Source organism: Haliotis asinina, chromosome 15 (assembly GCF_037392515.1).
Source record: "Haliotis asinina isolate JCU_RB_2024 chromosome 15, JCU_Hal_asi_v2, whole genome shotgun sequence".
Taxonomy (NCBI): domain Eukaryota; kingdom Metazoa; phylum Mollusca; class Gastropoda; order Lepetellida; family Haliotidae; genus Haliotis; species Haliotis asinina.
In genome coordinates this window covers 40,597,957-40,609,472 of record NC_090294.1, presented here as the reverse complement: position 1 = coordinate 40,609,472, position 11,516 = coordinate 40,597,957, and the positions used below count along the sequence as shown (strand labels likewise).

The window sequence follows — 11,516 nt, the reverse complement described above, 5'->3', positions numbered from 1 at the left end:
CTTACAATTTGTGTGCCAAGAAAAGAAGCTTGGGAGTGCAAGCCTGGTGATTGGGGGCAGGCTAAGTTTGCAGGGAAACTGTACATCGCTGATAACATCTGTATCTCAGGTGGGAAGTAACAAGTGAATATTCATAGATGGTAGACATACTTTATAGATTGTATTTGTCATTTATCTATTTCAGATGACAAAAACACACTCCATATGGAGGGGATCAGCTTCGTTGAAAAATACAAGGCTCAGAGGGAAAGAACCAGTGAACCTCCTCCATCTTGCTTTGAAAGGCCAAAGCCTGGTTATTACCCAAAGGGAAGCAGCAGTGTAAGTACACCCGAGTTGTTTTAGTGTAATTGTACTGACCGCTTGACCAGGAAAAAAACAGAAAGGGAGTGGAGGGTTAAAACTCTTTTGATAATTTTGTAAGATGTACCTCAAATTCTCAGAAATGAATTTAGGCATGAAGCACTTGGCATCAGTGAATGAAATAACATTTGTCCACAATGTCCTTGAATTGTTTATTTCCATGCCATCACAAGTCTTCATTGTCAGTTTTGTTTACAGATGAAAGAACTGCTTCCCCATTCACACATTTACTTGTATGAGGACCAGTTGAGGAGAGCCTCCAACAAGATTTCCCTTGGTCCAGAAGGGAGAGGAGGGATGTCTCCAGCATCGTACCTCAGATGACTGGTGGTTGGATTACACTCAACTCATGGAAGACAGTGAACAACAAGAGAAAGAACAAGAAGATACTGAGATGAATGTCGCAGGTTACGAATGAAGAGATGATACTGTCCATTCAATCATGGAAGACAAATATGACGAAGAGAAACTCACTCCTCTTCAACAAAACTGTAGTGTATGCTGTCGCAATAATATCCTGCATCATGCAAGTTGCAATAGTGGACAAGAGTCAAGTCAGTTGCAAGGAACTTATTGACTGTTTCTGTTATCATGATCCACAGGGCATGATGGAAGACGCTATCTCTAGACTTTGAAGGTCATATCCTGTAAGTGTAACTTAATTATGCTCGGTAACCATTATAAGTGTATTGTAATGAACTTTGTAAACTGAAATAGGAAAAGTAGAAAAACAAATAGATAAACCATATGTGTTCTATGTTATATATTGTTTAGTAAGTCACATGTTTTTCAGTACAACATGAGTTCTCAAAAGAAGAGCAGAGAGTTGAAACAGCAACAAACATTACAAGAATTTAACTAAAATTAAGTATTATTATTAATTAGAAGTAAGTGATCAGGTTATGAATCAGTTCACACATATCTGAGACATGTCACAACTTACAACTCAGTTCAAGATTCAGCAAAAAGTTGTTTCAAATCATGAATATGTTGACATATCACATTTCTACTCTGTGAACTCCATAGAATATAGTCATCTTTTTTTTGTCAGAATATATCCTTCCTGCCAACAAATAGCTTAATTCTGGTAACACTAGAAGTGGATGTTTACTGAATGAAATAAAATCAGACATATAAAACAAAAATATAGTTACTATCACAGGATGTCTTGCAGAAGATACCGAAAAGGATTCACTTGTAACCATCTGGACCTTTGATATGTCCATTTCCCAGGATAAAATGTCAGTCCATCTAAAAAGCCCTCAAATATTTCTTTTCAATATGCTAGAAAGAAATGGGTTAGTTTATGAAATGTATCCTAAAAGAAATGATTTTTAAAATTTGAATCAAAAATAGTCTTGATCAACTTGCCTTTCCAATTGGAACGATCCAAATCTTGTAATCAAAAATCTGATTACAGACCCCTGGCCAGTATACAGAAAACAATGCAGGGATGATCTACGAAGCTCCCCTAGCGGCACCCCACACCACGGAGGAAGAGCTCGCGGAAATAGTATATGTTGACGTTTATCGCTTGACTTTCGATTCGTTGGCTCTTGTCGACTGGCTGACTACACACGGGTTCATAGGTGACTTCGCACGAGCCTGTCCCCGTTGTGGTAGCGGCGAGTTAACAAAGAAAAAAGATAGCAGCTACGGTCGAGACGAGTTAGTGTGGAGGTCAAGACCTGCGGCCAGAAAGTTTCTATCCGGGAGGGGAGCTGGTTCAGCAGTTCCCACCTCACTCTTGCTCAAGTTATGAAGCATTTGTACTACTGGGTGTACAAGACTCCATCACATGTCATCCAGCAGGAACTCAGAATCGGTTCCAAACACATACTGGTGGACTGGAGTATGTTTTCTAGTGAGATCTGCATGAAAGTCATAGAGGCAGACAGTTCCCAGATCGGCGACCCTGGAACCACGGTGGAAATCGACGAGTCCAAGTTTGGCAAGCGAAAATACAACCGTGGGAAAAAAGTCGAAGGTGTGTGGGTGCGTGGCGGCATCGAACGCGAAAGCCAACAAGTTTTTCTTACCACGCTGACTGACCGGAGCGCCGACACACTCATCCCGGCTATCGAGAAACACGTCGCTAAAGGAACAACCAGGTTCACATATTGTTTGACGGCGTACTCGAAGTTGGGTCAACTTGACTGTAAGCACATGACGGTGAACCATAGCAAACACTTTAAGGACAAAAAAACTGGTGCTCATACAAACACTATCGAGTCTACTTGGCGTGCGGTGAAAAACACAGGTCTACCCAGCTCCGGAACATAGAAGGCTCTGTATGAATCATACTTTGTAGAGTATATATTCCGGCAAAATACTTGTCTGGTGCCAACGACAAATACCTCGCTCTCTTGGATGCTGTAAAACGTGTCTACAAACATAATCTGCAACAGGTGGAGGAACATGTACAACGCAAGCCACTTGCCGAACTTTAACTCTTCATGACATGTTTCGGCCACAGTCAGACAACATCTGAAACACGTCTGCAGATTCCTTATGGAAACCAAGCTGCACTGACAAGTCCTGGTGGGACGAAACGTGTTTCAAATTCACAATGGATGGATATATCAGAATGGGATAATTGATGTTTGCATTCAGCATTTTTCTTGATATCTTACTACTATGTCTACGACATGTCTTCCTGCAAGTTTGTAGCCTTCTTCTGGGTGGACGAATTGGCATTTAGTGTCCAAATGACGCTTACAATTTGTGTGCCAAGAAAAGAATCTTGGGAGTGCAAGCCTGGAGATTGGGGGCAGGCTAAGTTTGCAGGGAAACTGTACATCGCTGATATCATCTGTATCTCAGGTGGGAAGTAACAAGTGAATATTCATAGACGGTAGACATACTTTATAGATTGTATTTGTCATTTATCTATTTCAGATGACAAAAACACACTCCATATGGAGGGGATCAGCTTCGTTGAAAAATACAAGGCTCAGAGGGAAAGAACCAGTGAACCTCCTCCATCTTGCTTTGAAAGGCCAAAGCCTGGTTATTACCCAAAGGGAAGCAGCAGTGTAAGTACACCCGAGTTGTTTTAGTGTAATTGTACTGACAGCTTGACCAGGAAAAAAACAGAAAGGGAGTGGAGGGTTAAAACTCTTTTGATAATTTTGTAAGATGTACCTCAGATTCTCAGAAATGAATTTAGGCATGAAGCACCTGGCATCAGTGAATGAAATAACATTTGTCCACAATGTCCATGAATTGTTTATTTCCATGCCATCACAAGTATTCATTGTCAGTTTTGTTTACAGATGAAAGAACTGCTTCCCCATTCACACATTTACTTGTATGAGGACCAGTTGAGGAGAGCCTCCAACAAGATTTCCACTCCTCTTCAACAAAATTGTAGTGTATGCTGTCGCAATACTATGCTGCATCATGCGAGCTGCAATAGTGGACAAGAGTCAAGTCAGTTGCAAGGAACTTATTGACTGTTTCTGTTATCATGATCCACAGGGCATGATGGAAGACGCTATCTCTAGACTTTGAAGGTCATATCCTGTAAGTGTAACTTAATTATGCTCGGTAACCATTATAAGTGTATTGTAATGAACTTTGTAAACTGAAATAGGAAAAGTAGAAAAACAAATAGATAAACCATATGTGTTCTATGTTATATATTGTTTAGTAAGTCACATGTTTTTCAGTACAACATGAGTTCTCAAAAGAAGAGCAGAGAGTTGAAACAGCAACAAACATTACAAGAATTTAACTAAAATTAAGTATTATTATTAATTAGAAGTAAGTGATCAGGTTATGAATCAGTTCACACATATCTGAGACATGTCACAACTTACAACTCAGTTCAAGATTCAGCAAAAAGTTGTTTCAAATCATGAATATGTTGACATATCACATTTCTACTCTGTGAACTCCATAGAATATAGACATCTTTTTTTTTGTCAGAATATATCCTTCCTGCCAACAAATAGCTTAATTCTGGTAACACTAGAAGTGGATGTTTACTGAATGAAATAAAATCAGACATATAAAACAAAAATATAGTTACTATCACAGGATGTCTTGCAGAAGATACCGAAAAGGATTCACTTGTAACCATCTGGACCTTTGATATGTCCGTTTCCCAGGATAAAATGTCAGTCCATCTAAAAAGCCCTCAAATATTTCTTTTCAATATGCTAGAAAGAAATGGGTTAGTTTATGAAATGTATCCTAAAAGAAATCATTTTTAAAATTTGAATCAAAAATAGTCTTGATCAACTTGCTTTTCCAATTGGAACAATCCAAATCTTGTAATCAAAAATCTGATTACAGACCCCTGGCCAGTATACAGAAAACAATGCAGGGATGATCTACGAAGCTCCCCTAGCGGCACCCCACACCACGGAGGAAGAGCTCGCGGAAATAGTATATGATGACGTTTATCGCTTGACTTTCGATTCGTTGGCTCTTGTCGGCTGGCTGACTACACACGGGGTCTTAGGTGACTTCGCACGAGCCTGTCCCCGTTGTGGTAGCGGCGAGTTAACAAAGAAAAAAGATAGCAGCTACGGTCGAGACGAGTTAGTGTGGAGGTCAAGACCTGCGGCAAGAAAGTTTCTATCCGGGAGGGGAGCTGGTTCAGCAGTTCCCACCTCACTCTTGCTCAAGTTATGAAGCATTTGTACTACTGGGTGTACAAGACTCCATCACATGTCATCCAGCAGGAACTCAGAATCGGTTCCAAACACATACTGGTGGACTGGAGTATGTTTTCTAGTGAGATCTGCATGAAAGTCATAGAGGCAGACAGTTCCCAGATCGGCGACCCTGGAACCACGGTGGAAATCGACGAGTCCAAGTTTGGCAAGCGAAAATACAACCGTGGGAAAAAAGTCGAAGGTGTGTGGGTGCGTGGCGGCATCGAACGCGAAAGCCAACAAGTTTTTCTTACCACGCTGACAGACCGGAGCGCCGACACACTCATCCCGGCTATCGAGAAACACGTCGCTAAAGGAACAACCAGAATCACAGATTGTTTGACGGCATACTCGAAGTTGGGTCAACTTGGCTGTAAGCACATGACGGTGAACCATAGCAAACACTTTAAGGACAAAAAAACTGGTGCTCATACAAACACTATCGAGTCTACTTGGCGTGCAGTGAAAAACACAGGTCTACCCAGCTCCGGAACATAGAAGGCTCTGTATGAATCATACTTTGTAGAGTATATATTCCGGCAAAATACTTGTCTGGTGCCAACGACAAATACCTCGCTCTCTTGGATGCTGTAAAACGTGTCTACAAACGTAATCTGCAACAGGTGGAGGAACATGTACAACGCAAGCCACTTGCCGAACTTTAACTCTTCATGACATGTTTCGGCCACAGTCAGACAACATCTGAAACACGTCTGCAGATTCCTTATGGAAACCAAGCTGCACTGACAAGTCCTGGTGGGACGAAACGTGTTTCAAATTCACAATGGATGGATATTCACTTGGCATCAGTGAATGAAATAACATTTGTCCACAATGTCCTTGAATTGTTTATTTCCATGCCATCACAAGTATTCATTGTCAGTTTTGTTTACAGATGAAAGAACTGCTTCCCCATTCACACATTTACTTGTATGAGGACCAGTTGAGGAGAGCCTCCAACAAGATTTCCCTTGGTCCAGAAGGGAGAGGAGGGATGTCTCCAGCATCGTACCTCAGATGACTGGTGGTTGGATTACACTCAACTCATGGAAGACAGTGAACAACAAGAGAAAGAACAAGAAGATACTGAGATGAATGTCGCAGGTTACGAATGAAGAGATGATACTGTCCATTCAATCATGGAAGACAAATATGACGAAGAGAAACTCACTCCTCTTCAACAAAACTGTAGTGTATGCTGTCGCAATAATATCCTGCATCATGCAAGTTGCAATAGTGGACAAGAGTCAAGTCAGTTGCAAGGAACTTATTGACTGTTTCTGTTATCATGATCCACAGGGCATGATGGAAGACGCTATCTCTAGACTTTGAAGGTCATATCCTGTAAGTGTAACTTAATTATGCTCGGTAACCATTATAAGTGTATTGTAATGAACTTTGTAAACTGAAATAGGAAAAGTAGAAAAACAAATAGATAAACCATATGTGTTCTATGTTATATATTGTTTAGTAAGTCACATGTTTTTCAGTACAACATGAGTTCTCAAAAGAAGAGCAGAGAGTTGAAACAGCAACAAACATTACAAGAATTTAACTAAAATTAAGTATTATTATTAATTAGAAGTAAGTGATCAGGTTATGAATCAGTTCACACATATCTGAGACATGTCACAACTTACAACTCAGTTCAAGATTCAGCAAAAAGTTGTTTCAAATCATGAATATGTTGACATATCACATTTCTACTCTGTGAACTCCATAGAATATAGACATCTTTTTTTTTGTCAGAATATATCCTTCCTGCCAACAAATAGCTTAATTCTGGTAACACTAGAAGTGGATGTTTACTGAATGAAATAAAATCAGACATATAAAACAAAAATATAGTTACTATCACAGGATGTCTTGCAGAAGATACCGAAAAGGATTCACTTGTAACCATCTGGACCTTTGATATGTCCGTTTCCCAGGATAAAATGTCAGTCCATCTAAAAAGCCCTCAAATATTTCTTTTCAATATGCTAGAAAGAAATGGGTTAGTTTATGAAATGTATCCTAAAAGAAATCATTTTTAAAATTTGAATCAAAAATAGTCTTGATCAACTTGCTTTTCCAATTGGAACAATCCAAATCTTGTAATCAAAAATCTGATTACAGACCCCTGGCCAGTATACAGAAAACAATGCAGGGATGATCTACGAAGCTCCCCTAGCGGCACCCCACACCACGGAGGAAGAGCTCGCGGAAATAGTATATGATGACGTTTATCGCTTGACTTTCGATTCGTTGGCTCTTGTCGGCTGGCTGACTACACACGGGGTCTTAGGTGACTTCGCACGAGCCTGTCCCCGTTGTGGTAGCGGCGAGTTAACAAAGAAAAAAGATAGCAGCTACGGTCGAGACGAGTTAGTGTGGAGGTCAAGACCTGCGGCAAGAAAGTTTCTATCCGGGAGGGGAGCTGGTTCAGCAGTTCCCACCTCACTCTTGCTCAAGTTATGAAGCATTTGTACTACTGGGTGTACAAGACTCCATCACATGTCATCCAGCAGGAACTCAGAATCGGTTCCAAACACATACTGGTGGACTGGAGTATGTTTTCTAGTGAGATCTGCATGAAAGTCATAGAGGCAGACAGTTCCCAGATCGGCGACCCTGGAACCACGGTGGAAATCGACGAGTCCAAGTTTGGCAAGCGAAAATACAACCGTGGGAAAAAAGTCGAAGGTGTGTGGGTGCGTGGCGGCATCGAACGCGAAAGCCAACAAGTTTTTCTTACCACGCTGACAGACCGGAGCGCCGACACACTCATCCCGGCTATCGAGAAACACGTCGCTAAAGGAACAACCAGAATCACAGATTGTTTGACGGCATACTCGAAGTTGGGTCAACTTGGCTGTAAGCACATGACGGTGAACCATAGCAAACACTTTAAGGACAAAAAAACTGGTGCTCATACAAACACTATCGAGTCTACTTGGCGTGCAGTGAAAAACACAGGTCTACCCAGCTCCGGAACATAGAAGGCTCTGTATGAATCATACTTTGTAGAGTATATATTCCGGCAAAATACTTGTCTGGTGCCAACGACAAATACCTCGCTCTCTTGGATGCTGTAAAACGTGTCTACAAACGTAATCTGCAACAGGTGGAGGAACATGTACAACGCAAGCCACTTGCCGAACTTTAACTCTTCATGACATGTTTCGGCCACAGTCAGACAACATCTGAAACACGTCTGCAGATTCCTTATGGAAACCAAGCTGCACTGACAAGTCCTGGTGGGACGAAACGTGTTTCAAATTCACAATGGATGGATATTCACTTGGCATCAGTGAATGAAATAACATTTGTCCACAATGTCCTTGAATTGTTTATTTCCATGCCATCACAAGTATTCATTGTCAGTTTTGTTTACAGATGAAAGAACTGCTTCCCCATTCACACATTTACTTGTATGAGGACCAGTTGAGGAGAGCCTCCAACAAGATTTCCCTTGGTCCAGAAGGGAGAGGAGGGATGTCTCCAGCATCGTACCTCAGATGACTGGTGGTTGGATTACACTCAACTCATGGAAGACAGTGAACAACAAGAGAAAGAACAAGAAGATACTGAGATGAATGTCGCAGGTTACGAATGAAGAGATGATACTGTCCATTCAATCATGGAAGACAAATATGACGAAGAGAAACTCACTCCTCTTCAACAAAACTGTAGTGTATGCTGTCGCAATAATATCCTGCATCATGCAAGTTGCAATAGTGGACAAGAGTCAAGTCAGTTGCAAGGAACTTATTGACTGTTTCTGTTATCATGATCCACAGGGCATGATGGAAGACGCTATCTCTAGACTTTGAAGGTCATATCCTGTAAGTGTAACTTAATTATGCTCGGTAACCATTATAAGTGTATTGTAATGAACTTTGTAAACTGAAATAGGAAAAGTAGAAAAACAAATAGATAAACCATATGTGTTCTATGTTATATATTGTTTAGTAAGTCACATGTTTTTCAGTACAACATGAGTTCTCAAAAGAAGAGCAGAGAGTTGAAACAGCAACAAACATTACAAGAATTTAACTAAAATTAAGTATTATTATTAATTAGAAGTAAGTGATCAGGTTATGAATCAGTTCACACATATCTGAGACATGTCACAACTTACAACTCAGTTCAAGATTCAGCAAAAAGTTGTTTCAAATCATGAATATGTTGACATATCACATTTCTACTCTGTGAACTCCATAGAATATAGACATCTTTTTTTTTGTCAGAATATATCCTTCCTGCCAACAAATAGCTTAATTCTGGTAACACTAGAAGTGGATGTTTACTGAATGAAATAAAATCAGACATATAAAACAAAAATATAGTTACTATCACAGGATGTCTTGCAGAAGATACCGAAAAGGATTCACTTGTAACCATCTGGACCTTTGATATGTCCGTTTCCCAGGATAAAATGTCAGTCCATCTAAAAAGCCCTCAAATATTTCTTTTCAATATGCTAGAAAGAAATGGGTTAGTTTATGAAATGTATCCTAAAAGAAATCATTTTTACAATTTGAATCAAAAATAGTCTTGATCAACTTGCTTTTCCAATTGGAACAATCCAAATCTTGTAATCAAAAATCTGATTACAGACCCCTGGCCAGTATACAGAAAACAATGCAGGGATGATCTACGAAGCTCCCCTAGCGGCACCCCACACCACGGAGGAAGAGCTCGCGGAAATAGTATATGATGACGTTTATCGCTTGACTTTCGATTCGTTGGCTCTTGTCGACTGGCTGACTACACACGGGGTCTTAGGTGACTTCGCACGAGCCTGTCCCCGTTGTGGTAGCGGCGAGTTAACAAAGAAAAAAGATAGCAGCTACGGTCGAGACGAGTTAGTGTGGAGGTCAAGACCTGCGGCCAGAAAGTTTCTATCCGGGAGGGGAGCTGGTTCAGCAGTTCCCACCTCACTCTTGCTCAAGTTATGAAGCATTTGTACTACTGGGTGTACAAGACTCCATCACATGTCATCCAGCAGGAACTAAGAATCGGTTCCAAACACATACTGGTGGACTGGAGTATGTTTTCTGGTGAGATCTGCATGAAAGTCATAGAGGCAGACAGTTCCCAGATCGGCGACCCTGGAACCACAGTGGAAATCGACGAGTCCAAGTTTGGCAAGCGAAAATACAACCGTGGGAAAAAAGTCGAAGGTGTGTGGGTGCGTGGCGGCATCGAACGCGAAAGCCGACAAGTTTTTCTTACCACGCTGACAGACCGGAGCGCCGACACACTCATCCCGGCTATCGAGAAACACGTCGCTAAAGGAACAAGCAGAATCACAGATTGTTTGACGGCGTACTCGAAGTTGGGTCAACTTGGCTGTAAGCACATGACGGTGAACCATAGCAAACACTTTAAGGACAAAAAAACTGGTGCTCATACAAACACTATCGAGTCTACTTGGCGTGCGGTGAAAAACACAGGTCTACCCAGCTCCGGAACATAGAAGGCTCTGTATGATTCATACTTTGTAGAGTATATATTCCGGCAAAATACTTGTCTGGTGCCAACGACAAATACCTCGCCTTCTTGGATGCTGTAAAACGTGTCTACAAACGTAATCTGCAACAGGTGGAGGAACATGTACAACGCAAGCCACTTGCCGAACTTTAACTCTTCATGACATGTTTCGGCCACAGTCAGACAACATCTGAAACACGTCTGCAGATTCCTTATGGAAACCAAGCTGCACTGACAAGTCCTGGTGGGACGAAACGTGTTTCAAATTCACAATGGATGTATATATCAGTCATTTTGAAAAAATGTCAAAATTCCTGTCTGTGGTTTTGCATTGGCCACACAGAGAAAATCATACAAACTTCAGAATATCTTTATCATTAGTTTTATTAGAATATCGTATATGAGTAAGTAGCAAACGGTCATTAATTGTTTGTCACCATTTTTGGGGGGAAATTTCCGAATTTGTATTCAGAAAGTGCCCAAAACCCCATGTCCCAGGTTTCAAAGTTATTTTTTGAACCTCATAAATTAATCTAAATTTCAAACATGTCAGTATGTTCTAAGAAATTATTATTTACTCTTTATGTTTTCTTCAAGTTTCCATTGCTATAATGGCATAATTTCACTTGCAAAAGTGAAAAAAAATGCTGGAATCGGTGTGTTGCCGGGAGGTACCAACTTTCTTTGATGGACCACAAGACGTCCATGAACTTCCTGGTCACCCTAAGCTTGTCCAAAGAGGATTACGACATGTTCAGGGATTACCGCCAACAGATGCTCTACTGGACAAATCACCTTTCTTCAGGAGAGTGAACGGCACTGAAGTGGGAAACATGTGTCTCGAGTTGGCCCGCTATCAGAGGACAAGAGGTTTCCTTAAACCCAACTTGGAAAACGAACGGAGGACATTTACGGCCACGGATGTTCGGAAAGCTTTGGAGACTGAAGTGGCAAGGCAGCATCCCAATGATGCTGCAAAACGTAAGATGGCCAGTGACTATCTTGCACATG

General features: G+C 41.0%; 1 pseudogene; it reads left to right on the top strand.

Moving 5' to 3' along the window:
- Window positions 1-7,178: 7,178 nt before the first annotated feature.
- Window positions 7,179-8,175, top strand: LOC137265017 (uncharacterized; annotated as a pseudogene).
- Window positions 8,176-11,516: the final 3,341 nt, after the last annotated feature.